The sequence below is a fragment of the Argiope bruennichi genome, chromosome 1, assembly GCF_947563725.1.
Source record: "Argiope bruennichi chromosome 1, qqArgBrue1.1, whole genome shotgun sequence".
Taxonomy (NCBI): Eukaryota; Metazoa; Arthropoda; class Arachnida; order Araneae; family Araneidae; genus Argiope; species Argiope bruennichi.
In genome coordinates, this window is record NC_079151.1 from 145,379,476 (window position 1) to 145,395,393 (window position 15,918).

The 15,918-nt window shown below is 28.4% G+C and overlaps 1 long non-coding RNA gene across 1 annotated transcript in view; it reads right to left on the reverse strand.

Moving 5' to 3' along the window:
* Positions 1-6,545, reverse strand: part of LOC129971210 (uncharacterized) — a 139,739-nt gene extending 133,194 nt beyond the window's left edge. Inside the window, exon 1 of the long non-coding RNA XR_008784781.1 lies at positions 6,447-6,545. This is a non-coding gene — a long non-coding RNA (uncharacterized LOC129971210). The remainder of the gene's footprint in view (positions 1-6,446) is intronic.
* Positions 6,546-15,918: the final 9,373 nt, after the last annotated feature.

The window sequence follows — 15,918 nt, forward strand, 5'->3', positions numbered from 1 at the left end:
TTAAATTGTGAGGTATATTTTTTTTTTAAAAAAGTGTTAAGTCAGAAATCCTTTTCTCTGGAATTAGTTGTGATTTCTATAGTAGAAAAGCATTTCATAAAATTTTAAGGGGTATTGATTACAATAACTTTTTTCTACTCTCCAAACATCATCAAGTAGGTTTGCGTTTTGAAGGAATTCTTATTAAGAGACAAATTACACTCTACTTCATAGATGTAATTAATACTAGGGACTTCAAAAGAATATGTTAAAAATCTATTATATGCAATAATAATATCAGTTTTTCCAGGAATCCAATAGTGCTTCTCGAAATATGACTCTTAGCATTGTCTTGATGAAGTTTTTCTTGACTAATTAAAATTCATTACAATAAAAAAAAACGAAATTTGTACTGTAAATATCGGTCGCAAAATTTTATCTTGATGATACTCTGAGTTGATTTTTACATTTTTCCCATTCTTAATATTTTTATTTGCCCTTATATAGATGGTTATCAAAATAATGGAAACACATACGAATAAAAGAGACATTTTTGAATGCGCTTCGTGAGCATTAAAATATAATAATAGCCACTAGTGTGTTAGCTTTATTAAAGTTCTGTAATTCTTGGATTTTTTTCAAAAGCGTAAAATGTCAGACTACTCAGATTTTCACAGAGGCCAAAATTACGGCGTCTAATGCCATGACAACATACACACAGTGGGATAAGACCAGTTTCGTAAAGCAAAATAGAGAAGTCCAGTGAAAGAGACGGCGGATATTGAAGCGGATTGTAATGTCTAAAAACCAAACAACTGCTGCAACAGTGACTGCAGAGCTCAATACCCATCTGGATTCTCCACTGTCAGTGATTACAGTTAGAAGGCACCTTCATAAATAGAACATTTATGGCAGAGCAGCAAGCCCCAAGATGTTAATGGTAAACGTCGTCTACAGTGATGTCACATTCACAAAACCTGGTCGATTGATAAGAGGAAGGAAGTAATATGGTGTGACGAATCGTGTTTCACATTTTTCTCTACATCAAGATGGATGCACGTTTGAAGGACACCTGTACAAGCGTATGACCCTAATTGTCTCCTTCTAATGTCAAGCATAGTGGTGGATCTGTCATGTTATGGCAGCCATGTCGTGGTTTTCTGTTGTACCAATCGTAACCCTGAAAGAAAGGATCATTGGGCAGAAGTATAGAGAAATCTTAGCTGATCAGGTCCATCCTACGATGCAGACGTTGTTTCCTGCAAGAGATGGAATTTTCCAGGACGATAATGCACCTATCCATGCAGCAAGACTTGTCCAATCATGGCTTGATGCACGCGAGAATGAAATTACATATCTGCCTTGGCTAGCACAGTCACTATAATTGAACCGTTATAGTACATTTTAGAGTGTTCAATACGGAATAGATATCCTCCACCGGCATCTCTCCCAGAACTTTCACAATATCTCTAGGGAAAATGGTACAATATTCCTCTAAACACTATTCAACACTTGTATGAATCGATTCCTAGGTGAATCCAAGTTTTATTACATGACAAAGGTAGTCCTACACGATTCTAATACAGAATTCTTTATAAATCAAAGGTGTTTCCGTTGTTTTGATAACTGCCTGCATTAGCACCTTGAGAGCACAATCATACCTCCTGATAAAAACTTTCTTTGCATTGGAGGAACAAGGTTTGTGCGGATTTTTTCTTTTCATTTTCAATAACAAAAAGATCTACTTTTGTTGCGTTTAATTAGGTACACCTAGTCTTCATCAAGAGTCACGAAACATATCCATTTAACCTTGAAAATAGTTTTGATTCATGGTTCTACAAATTGTCCTGCATGAACCGTATGCCTCAGTAAAAGCTGGTGAGCATCATAGAATTTTTATGTTATAAAACCGTTTTTATTATTTTATACATGCATATTACAAATGTATTTAAAGATTTTGCAATTAATTTCTGGGCTTATGTATTTTTTTCTTGTTACCAGTGATTTTGCATTCGAAATATATGAAGCAATAGGTATTTTTTCCTATATATTTTTGGGGCTTCTTTTCATGCAAAAGTAATAATTGCCTGGGTTTTTTTTCCTTTTCAATTAACCCGTTTGTTACTTTTGCACATATAAATATTAATACTATATTTCTCGTCATATTTTAAAAATATGGAATAAGAATATTTCTTTTCAGAAAGCACATAAAAATAACCTTCAATTCACAGCTCCTTTATATGCATTATATTCGAAAGATGAATAGCAGAAAGATAGTAGCAGACGATATTTCTCATTTAGAAAATAAGTTATCGCCAGTAATAATTATTTCAAAAGGTTTGCTTTTTTTAAATTTCTTTATCCAAATCTTTCTATAAATGCCCAAATACCCTCTATAACTTTTCACCAAATACTGACATACTGAAATTGATAGAATAGGATCTAAATTAATTCATGCATTCATTTTTCAGTTGTTAAATAATTTATCAACATAATATAATGAATGTTATAAAGAAGTTATCTGAAATCTTTATGCATCAAATTTTTATCAACTAATTCATCAAGAAGTAGTAATGAAATAATTTAATTATATTTAAAAATATATAAAATGTATGTTTATATTAAAATTCATAAAAGATATGCAGCATTAATTCTTATTTAAGATTAAAATGTTTCATTTAATAATTCTTTTTAAACAAAAATAAAAATATATGAGATTTTCTACACACAACTGTTAATGCGGATTCCTAAGCTATATTATATGCTTAGGGAAAGTAAAAGATTTTTTTAAATACATGCATATATACAAAAGAGTGAACGCAATTTTGTACTTCATAAGAGAGCAATTCTGTGACATGTATTTCTCAAAAAAACAAAATCGCAGTATTATTTAAAACGAGTAACTTTGTTTCTATATAATACACAATTTTAATTTTATATCTGAATACAAAGTTGGCTGTCTTAAGTAACATATTTTTTGAATGAGTGATTTCTAATGAAAGAAGGCGATTATGTACTAGGAAGATAAATGGGTTCGTCGGGGCAATATGAAAAGGAAATAAAAACTGAAAAATAGCTAAGAAGAAAAAAAAAGAAGAAAACAGGGGAGCTACTGGAGATTTTTGGGTTCAAAGGTTCTGAAACAATTCTTAGTTAACAGGTGCTAAGTTAGAGCTGTGGAAATTTCAACTCAAACTTCCAGAGGAGGAACCTTGGCTTTTCTTCTTCATTTGCATCACTTAGCTGTGCAGAGTCAGCAAATTTCAATACTCCCTTCAACTATTTAGTGTGAAACAATTCTTTTGTTGATTCCTTTTATTTTTCCTTTTTCTTTGTTTAGATAATTTTTTTTACCATCCCATTTAAAGTAACCAAACAATATTAAGCAGCAAATTGATTTGTAAAACGCTTGCGGCAACTTCGGAATTCTAACGCTTTAGTTTTTATTGTCGTAAAGAACATTATTGAAAAAATGCTGTTTGTTTTATTGGTTTTTCGAAAAATGTACACCCAAAAAATTCTTAACAGATGAAATGAGATTTTGCTGAGGTAGCTTAGTTAACAGGACGTTTTTCTTAGCAATTACTGATACGAGACTTAAATTTAACTTTTTGACTATTTTTTGTTTAAAAAAATGGTTTTAATATACTGCATTGCAATTTTATTAAAATGTTTTAGAAATTAGAACAATTAATAATACGACGTTCGTATTTCATTTATTTATTCATTTTTGTCATAAAACTAATGCCAAAGAAACCGGATATAATTTATACTTCTTCAAATCAAATAATGAATATCCGCTTCTGTGTAATTCCAGCAATGCAACAAACAACAATGCAATAATGTGGCTATTTTTAAACTATTCTCTTCTGCGAAAATAAAGATAAGGTTTCTAATTCTTTTAATAAACAAAATCATAATTCATTTTTAAAACTTGTCATGAATTGAAGTAAAGAAAAGATAATTATTTCTAAAATTTATTTAAAAATAATTCATTTTTCCTTTTTTTTAATTAGAAACATGATTAGTCAGATTGAAGTATCATTTTAAGTAAAGCTGTTGTCGCAATATTTTTAAATCACACATTTATAAGTCATTCAACATTGTTCGATGGGGGGTAAAACATAATTTGAAATTAAATCAATAATCAGGAAAAAAAATTTAATAAAGAAAAATAATATTCTTATAGCTTATTAATATTAATGTGAAAATAGATTATTTTGCGAATAGACTTCCTTAGTTTCATTATAATTAAATTGTATGTAACAACAAATTATATTACAATTTTTTAAAAAAAACTCTTTAGAACGATGATAATGAATATATAGTACAAACAAGCTGAGTTATTGATTTTTTTTAACTTATTTGCATAATATATACGCAGAAAGAATGTATTGCAATGGTCAATAAAAACTGATCAAGAGTTTTTATTGAATCACCGAGCTACAGATACATTCGATTCAAACAATACATGGTTGGAATGACACTTGTCAGTCCATTCGATTATACGTGAAGACGAGAAACTTTGAAAACAACAAATTCGCCACTTGATATTTGATCATAAATGAAAAACTGTAGGTTGGTATCAAGTTTTATATCAAACTCTTCAAAAAAGTATAAAAATCCTTGTATTAATCTATCTATGTGTATTTGTAAAAGATGCAAACGAAATTTGGTTACGTATCTTTTGCACCACATATGCAAATAAATATCTACATTTGGATGAAATTGGTAGAAGAGTAGAGATGCTTCACAAAATTACATACATTAAGATGTATGTAAGCTTTAAATATCAAAATCTACAACAGAAAGCACTATAACAGTGGAACACAATAGAAAGTCGAAGGGAAAAAACTTCCGGATTTTTCTTTTTCAAATAATTCAATTTTCATTATCATGAAAAACAATTATAATTTTTTTTCTTATTATTGAACCATTTTCTATTGCCTGTCTTTTTAAAATTTCTACCGGTAAATTCATCTATAACACCTTCATTGCCAAATGTTTTCCATAATCATAAACTTGCTGAGTTTGAGGAATAATTGTATCTTACGAAGTGAAAAACGTGAATGCAGATGTTGCTCCATTTTCTATCTTTAATAACGATCATTACTCATAAGCTAACAGTTATTTTAAAAAAAAATATTGAGTCATTAAATAGGACTATGGATACTTTAGTTTGCAATGGACAATCAAGCCTGGAAGTATCTCGTACGAAAGTTTGGCTGAGAAAAATTATGAAAATTATTATATGGGAAGTAATTTCCTCCATCCTTAAAGCACTAAAAATTTCTAACGTTATTTTAAATAGTTTATTGGTTTTCTTTACCCAAGATATATTTGCACTTTTATTTATGGAAGGTTATTGATGCGAGTATTGCTCGTAAAGAATTTTGTTTTATTTAATCATTAATATGATACATTGAAATTGTAATATGTCAGCCTTTTATCTGCTTAAAGTGTCTCTCCTGTTTTCCTCGTATCTTTCTTAATGCGAATTATCATTGACCTATTTAGAAGGATTGCATATCGTTTATGTAATGAACTTGAATTGAGCAATGAATGATCATGTGCTCACTGACAAATAAGATCTTTTAAACGCTTAATTAAACAAAAACAAAAAAAAAATATTTTTTTCTGTTACAAATCATCCCCTTAAGTATGTAAAGTACTTCTTGTTTATAAAAGAAATTATATACTACTGTCTATAAAAGATTCATATATGTTGATATAAGTCAATTTTTTGGAATAAATAAACAGAAACAAGTCATGATATTCAAGCAATAAAATATTTAAATGTTAGCACAAAAACATACTCTATTGTATTTGGAGAACTAATAACGAGCTAAAGGTTAAATGAAAGAGTGGCACTTGTCAAAATTCCAGTTTTGAAAGGTTGGTGACCGAAAAATATTTTTTTACGAGAAATCTCTAGCCAAAAGAAAATGGTGCTTATTATTTCTTTCAGTATTTTTCTTTAATTTTTAAAGAGGGTTAATATACAAATATATCAGCCAGATAAATAAGAATAATAATATTTATTATTCTTTCAATAATAGTATTCCGTTTCAGAACGCTTTTTAAATGTCATTACACATGGTATGAAATTAGCCTACTGCAATGAAACTAATCTGAAAGTCAAATGACACTCTCTCATGGATTCGAGAACGAATTTCAAAATGAATCATTGAAATCATAAATATCCGATTAAAAATATTAGAACTTAATAAAAAATTCGATTATGGGAATGATTAATAAAAGAAATATTCATCTCGATTTAATGAATATGCAAGTATCATTTAAGGTCTGAGCAACAAAACAAATGTGTTTTCCTTTTTCCACATGATTTCCTAACAATGGACTATCCGTTGTGATTCAATGATAAAGTCGAATTGAAGTGAAAATTTCATATTGTGATCAGTCTAATGGAAAGAATTTATGAAATTATTTTATTGAGACATACTTACGAGAACAATAGAGATATTTCCTCTCTATCGATGAGTAAACGTTATCTTTAGGAGCAACAAGGCGAGAAAGACTGAATATGCACGTAACTTGAAGCAATCGGCAACGTTTACTTCTATATTTGTTGAATCACTATATTTGTCTCTATATTTGTTGAATCACTTTGAGTCATTTGAGTTTTGATTGGTTGACTCCAAACGTGTAGAAAGAAGGAATCTAAACTGACTCTAAACTATCTGTGTATTTTCCATGGTAGAATTTTAACTAAAAAGTCTCTATGGATCAAAAATTTAATATAATAAGAAGGCTTGAAGAATTCTTTAGTATAGTAAGAATATGATTCGATTTTTCAGATTCCTGCCCTGAGATTCCTATTTAACCTGATTGCCAACACTTACTGTTGTTTTGACTTTAGTAAAATTTGTATAAAAATGCGTTCTAGAACACACACAAAAAACTTCTGGTTGTTATTAATACAACATCAGTAACAACTTAAGTAATTATAAAATTTCAATATTTCTTGAAAGAGGGATGTCATATGAAATATATTTAGCTGTCCAAATTTTTTATTTATACAATGTGATAAATTATAAACATTTAATATTAATCGAGCGGCGAATCTGTCGAATCTTTAACAGTTATGTTGATATCTTTCATCCCTTTCCCATTTCTAGTAAATTCATTTGTAGGTAAACGTCTACTGCCAGTTACATTAATTAATGAAAGGAAAATTTTAAAAATTTACAGAACTCCTTTTCAAAATGTTTATAAGGTTTCATACACTTTCAAGCCACCCTTTCAATTTTAAAACACCCTTTCAATTTTTTTCAATTTATAATCTTTCAGAAAAAAATGTAGATACTTTGATAAATGCCAGTCAGTTATTCTTAGATAAATTAAATATATGTACTATTCGCAAGTATTTAAAATTTCAATTGCAAAATTTGAAACAGATCTGAACATTAAAATTTACTTATTTTATTCCAAAAGAGTAGAAAATCATTTACGGAGAAAAATTGTTGAAAGGTTATGATTTTGCTTTAAATTTGTTGAAATTTGTCATAACAACCCACTATCATACTTAATTGGTTCCTTCTTATTCGATTGTATCTGTGATCTCATGAGTTTGATTCTATAACCATGAACATCGAACAGGTTCTGTTTCAAATTTTTTGAGAAAAGTTTGGAAGAATATGTTGAGATCATCGCATAAACAAATGGCTTCATCAACTGTAAAAACAAAAAGAGAAACTGGACATTTTTTTGTACCTGAGCTGCTCTATAAATATTGCATGAAAAATGACATGATTCCTATATTTCGCAGGGCAAGGCTACGTTTCGCCCGAAGTTTTATAAATTAAACAAAAACTGAGAATTATCTATAACTTTTTTTCACAGTGCCTTTTCTTGAAATATAAAAGTGCACTCCAAAAGTAATCAATTTTTTGTGGATATATGTTAGGAGGTATGTCCTAAAATAATCTTTGAAAACTTCAAAACTGACACTAAGAAGAATCCATTAAGAATTTCTTGTTCAAATATTATTTTGGGGATCTAAAGTTTTATATAATGCAATTTCATGTAAACTTCATTAATTTTATATTATTAGATATTTCGAACATCACTTAGCTGAATTTTTATCGAAACGATTGCAATGGCTAGGTGGTGTGAACAAATTTTATGTTTGATATACTCAATACTGGAATAAACAATGAAGAGGAATAGTGAATCTTCTTGCTATCTCTTCCCTGCAGTTTGATAAAAATAATTTTATGTTATCTTTTTCAACAGATTTGGTAAATTTTATTTTTTTGTAAATAAAAGAATACAATACTTTAATAAACCATATTTGTGAGAAAATATTTTTGTAATAAGAAAAAAGTTACAAAATGTAAATAGTTTCTAAACGAATTTTTACTTTCCCATAATTTTTACTGTTTTGAATTTACTACTTAGCAGATCGTACTTATCTAACTCCTAAACATTTGAATTATCATTTTGTGCTATCCCCTTTGTCTACTTTATCCCCTTTGTGCTACAAATTTTCCCTCCTTTTTGTGTCTCTAATTTGTACTATTCGTGTTGAATCATATTTCTTCATGAATTTTCTTTTTATGTAGACCAAATAAGAATAATTATTAGAAATAAATATTGTTTACAGCCAAAGAATCAAAAAGAAAGATATAATGAATCCGGCCTGAAGACTTTCTTAGGGGTCACCCTCAGGCAAGGATTCAAACCAGGTATTTTTTTCTGGGAGGGGGTGCACTTTTGAGGGGACTTTCGTAAAACAAACTGACCCCTCGTGACCCAAAAATCCCAGGAAATTGAATAAACAAATATTTGGATTTTCTAAAAAATAAAAAAAATTCTAAAAAATATTAATAAGCTTAATACTTATGATTTTGAAAATTTGTACACTAATCTACCTCATGAAAAATAAATAGATATCTGTGTACTATTATATATGACGAATATTTAAATAGAGATATTATTACAAAAAGTAATTGGCTAGAGTTATGTAAATTTAATATTAAAGAAAACTACGTTTTTAACGGAATTAATTTTTATAAACAAGTAAAGGGAATTCCAATGGGAACAGCTTTTTCAAGTGTTTTAGCTAATATTTTCCTACATTATTATGAGAAAGAAATAATTAAACACAACTTATTAAAAGGCTGGAGATATATTGATGACGTAATTTTGTTAAACTGGGATAATCCTAATGTTGTTATTAATTGTTACCCAAAAGATTTAGTTTTAACTCAAACAAACGAAAATCAACTTAAACCTAATTATTTAGATTTAAATATAGAAATTTCTAATGAAAAAACTTTAATAGGTATTTATGATAAAAGGGATGAATTTAGCTTTAAAATAATTAACTTAATAATAAAATAATTAACTTAATAATTACAATTCTAATTTTAAACTCTAAAATTTTCAAAAATTTGATATTCTCACAATTTAAAAGAATTAAAAAAATTTGTAATAATAAAATTTCTTATATTGAAGCAACAAACAATCTCATTAAAAACTTAACTACTAATGAATTTCCCAAAAACTTTTGCAATATAGAGGTTTTAATAAGAGAAAGTTTATATAATTTCTGAGTTCCTCCAGTTTATTCACTTTGAATTTTAATTCAATAGATGGCGCTTCAATTATGGTGACGATGCATTATGATGAAACTAGGTAGGTGTATATAGCTTTAAACGCGAAAAAATTAAATTTAGTTTAATTTAACGAAGTGCAATTGCACTAACAAGTTTTTTTGCCTCACACTGTCTTTTGGAATTGTACTTTCAAATGGTAATTATTTTACTTTCTTATTTAAATTAATTTGGTTCGATTTCCATGGTCTTTTGTTGTTTGATTTGCTGTGTTCTTACTTGGATTAATAAATTTCAAAATGATTTTACTTGTTATTGCATAATTATCTTTAATTTTGTGATACTAATTTTATCTTCAAAACCTCAATTTCCTGGGATTTTCGGTTCATGAGGGGGCAGTTTGTTGGACGAAAGTCAGACCCCTCACAGAAAAAATCCCTGGTTTGAATCCTTGCCTGAGGCTGACCCTTGAGAGAGTCTTCAGGACGGATTCATTATCTCTTTCTTTTTGATTCTTTGGCTGTAAACTTAATATTTATTTCTAATAATTATTCTTATTTGGTTAAATTCATTTGTGTTTTAGTTGTAGCAGCATTAGCGCTCTCTAAATACAATGCATATTTTATTATATAGATTCAGGATATTATATAAGTGAATTTTCATATTGATTACTTTGTATTGATAGTTTCTTTTTATGTAGATGTATTTTCCTCTCTTTTCGGATTTGAATCATGTCTATTATAATTGTAAAAGTTCCCTTTTAAATCTGGGCATACTTTGGTTTTTATTAAAATTTCAATGCATAATTTTTTTAATCTATATTTCACTCTTTCAAATCAACTAAAATTCATTTAAATTAAAGATATTAAATAAAATTTGATAAGAAAAATAGAAGTAAAATATTGAATTCAAACGCCGCCTATTTTTAAAATTTATTCTTTATATTTCGTGCTGCCATCTAGTGACTCATATCATACAAATTGAATTTCAGTTGAGTTTATCTACAGCATTCATTCACAAAATTGTATATTTTTAATCTAGAAAGCTAAAAGCCAGCAGTGACTCTCAAAAGGGAAGAAAACTGAAGCTCTAATTAAATCGAATTATTTTATAATTATGATTATTTTATTTTAAAAATTTTATTTATAATAAAACTTGCTCAAAGAATCATTCAGAATTGTTAAATATAGCATAAAGTCAAACTTTTGGCACCAACTACTACGTAAAACTTTAAATAACGATCAGCACATATCAATAAGCCTAAAGAATTGTAAGTTTTGTCCGATTTTGCGATATAAAATTTAAATACTTTTAACATCTCAGAAGAAATTTCCTAAAAAAATTCAACGCATTCTCAAAACAATGAAATGTTCTAAAAAATATTTTAAACACATGTTGTTATATAAATAAATAATATTTAGATGTATATATTATATAATGTGTAAATAATAGGTAATAATGAGAAATTGCAAATATTCAGATTCCTTTTGAGGATTAATGCGGTGACTTAGCTTCTTTCAATGTAATTCATTAATTTCAAATAAAATTTCAACCTTGATTTGTACTTTTAACAGAATGTTAAGAAAAGCAATGTTAGCAATCAGATCTCGAAAAATGACATATATATATATATATATATATATATATATATATATATAGCTATCTGCTAAAATGATGTTACATTTCAAAAAAGTAATAATTCTACATTTATTTTAAAAATTGATAAAAAAATTCGTGAAAAATTGCAAAGTTAAATAAATACAAAATTTATTTCAATACAAAATTTATTGTATAAACTAAGCACCCACCAATAAACAAATTTTCGGCAAAAGATTATTCTTACTGAATATTAGGAAAACCAGCTGACGTTACTGTGTTGCAGATTTTCGAATGCAATTTCCAGACATGAATGTTCACTGAAGGATTTTGGTGGTAAACCCTCCAATATGAATTTTCAAACATTTGAGGCTTGTAAAATGTTGTTCTATTTGTTTGATTTTCCAAAACGCCTTTTTATCAACACTAATACAATAGAAAATGCTGGTTTTCTTTATCTGCAAGAATAACAAGCTTAGAATAAAAAGCTTGAGCCTGCCATACTAACTATAAAAATTTTGTAAATACGCACAATGTTATAAGAAAATAGTTCCTCACTTTAGAGAGTTTTAGAATGTATTTGGTCCAAATGAGATAAATTATGAAGTAGAGATAATGAAAATGAAGCGTTTGACACTTATTATATAAACAAATTTTAGAACCAAAAGCCACCAATACATAGCTCGATGATGTTCATTTACATGTATTGATGTACATGTATTGAATGATGTACATGTATTGAAAATATGGAATATTATCTGCGCTACAGAACATGCCCATTAGCATTATTCTTTGAATGAAACGAGGGCGTATTCTGCACGAGCATTAGTACTTTCTTTGAATCATTCACACGTTCCAAAAGGAAGCGCCACTGATAGTATTGTTCTATCTGTAGCAATTGTAAGAGAATATTGTATGATGTTGATACGAAGAGGTTTAATCTGCATATAAAATACATAAATATATTATACAAATAAAATTTCCTAACTACAAACAATGCATTCTGAAACACATAGCCAAAATTCTATTAGTATTCAATTTTTTAATCTCCATTTATCTTGGAATGTAAGAGAAAATTCTATTTTCTCAACAAGTTTTCTTTTCTTGTAGATGTTGATTTCTGCAACCATACCATATATTTCATGAAGATATAGATTTCAAGGTGAACCTGTCTTTTATAGAAATTATTTTTTAAAAAAGAAAACTAAATCTGGAAAGATTAAATATATAAAAACTGGAACACGGCATATAAGTTGAATAAATAATTTATTAACTACATTTAACAACTTTTAAGAACTGCGTTCAATACTTGTGTAAGCAATGCATACCTTATAATATTTTTTTATTATTAGTTTTTTTAAGTTGTCATACATTAAGAGGCTGATTCCATTCTTTGTTTAAAAAAATTTCATACATTGTTGGGAAAAGGATGATAATTGCTTTGTTAAAAAATTTTCCTGCCAAATCAGTTCAAACTCTCTCATCGGTGGTATAATAGGAACACCCTCTTTCATTTCTTTGTTTTTATTTCTGTCTGCATTATTGAGACCAACCGTTGCTTTTACAATATTACAATGATAGAGTTTTATGTCCATGGGTGTAGGCTCACAAAAACAAAGTACTTTTGTTTATGAAAATATGCGTAGGCATTTTCCTGCAAAAAAAGAAGTAGGCTATCAAGCACAAAAAGAATTATTTTCAATAGTAACAGAAAAGTTTTAAAACCTCAAATTTAAATAAACACCAATAATCCAATTAATTCTTTGTCATCTATTCGTGCAGTAATCGAACTGAACGATTTCATTGTAATTCTATGTAATATGCAACTGAATAATATGGAACTCATGTAACATAATATGTATGTTACATGAGTAATGCGTAACTTAATATGTAACTCACGATTACATATTACATTCTATGTAACAGAAGAAATTTTAAAATTTCATGTTTTTTTTCTTTTGTTTTGAATGACTTTTAGTATATGATATAATATATAGCAGCATAGTTAAAAGATACTTTACTTTAAAAAAAAAAAGTGGGCAGAAAATTACTTAAAGGAATTATGTACAGAAAAAAGATAGATGATGCTTTTATGTTAAGCAACCATATTAATTTCTGAAGAAAGAATGAAACAAAGCGCACTTGTGGTCACGAAGTATTACATCAAGAGAACAATCGTCAACAATAATTTAGAAATACCGCAAATAGGGGAAAAAATTCGTATTTGCGAAAAATATCGGCAAGAGAGGGAGTGTCAGCTTAATTCTTTTCTTTTTCTTGTTGGTCAATTAGAATAATTTACTCAATTTAACAGACACAAATCAGTTTTTCCTTCAATATAAGCAACAATTATGAGACAAAATAATGGAAAATAAATAAATACAAAAATGAAGAGGTAGTTTCTTTCATTTATTTATCTATACTTATATAAAGCTCAATGTGTGTGTGTGTGTGTTGGCGCTCTACAGACCAGACCATTTAACCTACAGCTAAAAAATTCGGTACATGTATACCTTGGAGGTCGGAAATGTGCACCTGGGGTCCCTTTTTTGAATTTTTAATTAGAATTTTAATTATTAATTAAAAAATAACTTTCCCACCAAAATATCTTTTTATTTTCCCCAGCGCCAGATGAGTAAGGCTTCAGTTTTTTTCCCACGCTATTGAGGCTAGGCTTAAGATTTTTCGGCCGATTATTTCAAACGATTCTGCTTATTTTTTTAATATTTGACGCATTTAAAATTAAACATTGTTAATGAATCGATCTGCTTATGATGACTCTGATAAAATTTTGTTGACAAATTCTTGAGATATTACATAAATTAAGAAAGATATTCTTTAGAGCCCATAAAGTTTAAACGCTCAGTGACTCTGTTTTCAGTAATCATATTATAAAAAATGCTTTGTTTCAGTAAAAAATATTATTATATTAATTGCAGATTAATCCTTTCCACTTTAATTTGAAGCATAAATTCTACTGGAGCTAACAGAAAATTAGAGAGATACATATTACGTTATGACTGATGGCCTTTATAATATTATGAGTAAATTATATGACTGTCAAAATTTGAAGTTTTAAAATATTTTGATGAAGAAGCTATTAAGGTAGGAATTGCGTAAAATATTTAATTATTAAAATTTAAACAAACATTAAGATTGGCGAACCGGTTGGTCGCCAAAGGCGGCTAGTATTAACATAAAAGTACATCAAAAATTCCAAACATAGAATTTAGATTGGTTTGCTTACAATTATCATTTAAATAGGAAGCCTGCGTTGCTTCTTAACCTCACGATTACATATTAAATTCTATGTAATAGAATTATTTGATGTTATGTCAAGTAAATTGAATGGAATAATAGCCTGCAAAGTAAAATCTAATTACCAAAATTTGATTATAAAGTAAGTACATATAAGTATGAAACAAATAAGTTCCAAATCATATTATAATAGGCATTGTTGCATTTAATGTGGAATAATACAGACAGAAGTCATTCCCTTCGCTTTAAATCACATTAAAAATGGGCAGCTCCAACAAACTAACCACCAAAGAATGGGTAGTTGACTTTTACCTCAGCTTCCAACGCCCACACAGAACAAATTTCCTGCGTGCAGACGCCCTTTCCCGGGTATCACCAGCTGAGACCAATAACCACAATGCAGAACGCACCCTCAGTAGGATTATGAATTAGTCAGCACCTAATTACGACATACATCGAAAAAAAATATTTATTTTCATAAAGTTCGTTAACTTGTGGAATTTCATACATCTGAGAACATAATTTGATCTTAGTAATCAGAATGGAGGAATGATTTATTTTCTACAACATATGAAGTGACTATAAAGTTACCTTACTTGTTTGGAAGCATCTGCAATTGAAACGAAAGTGGGAAATGGAACCAAATATCAAGCACAAACCATTAAAAACAGAAAAAGCGAAATCCATTAAAAAATTCCCACAAATTAATTCCCGTTAAAATTTTTTCTCAAAAATTAAATATTAAAAAAAAAAAAAATCTTAGCAAAAGAGAAAGTAAAAAAAAAAAAAAAAATCACTAATAGAAGAGATTTTATTGCTATCAGAAAGAAATCATTGATAACAGGAAAATAAATTCCATAAAATTTTATAAACGTTGAAGTGTTAAAAAGTGCGCATACAAAATTGAATGGTACTGAAGAAAAATTAGTAAACAACAGTACGACTACATTTTTAATGCGCAAATCCTCCTTTCTGTATAAGATACAGAATCAGCAACTTATTTTCAATCGTAGCATTTATCATCCCATATTTGCATCTTATTGTTTCATTCTATTCATTAGTTTTATCCAGAGATGCTTCCAAACAGGAAACATTATTTATGGGTCACTTGTACGAAAACGGAAGATTATAGTACTTTCTTGAAACACTGATATTTAAATTTCTACAGCTATATCAAATATGAAAAACATAGACTAATAGATAAAATCAAAATTTTAAGGTTTCCTTAGAATATTTCATCGTTACATTTGGATTTCGATATACAGATAAATGAAATATTTCCGAATCGGATTTTATCTTCTGCAACACTTTTGTGAAATCCATTATAAAAATAGTATAAAATTAAAGAAAAAAAATCTTCGGGTATGGTCCTCCATAAACTTTCTCGCATACTCCCTGATAAGGTATTAACCTACAGAACGCCTTGCATGGTATTGGTATATTGTAGTTATGAACTATTAGCTTTTAGCGTATATTCAGCATTTTTACTGTATCGAGGGATTCTTGG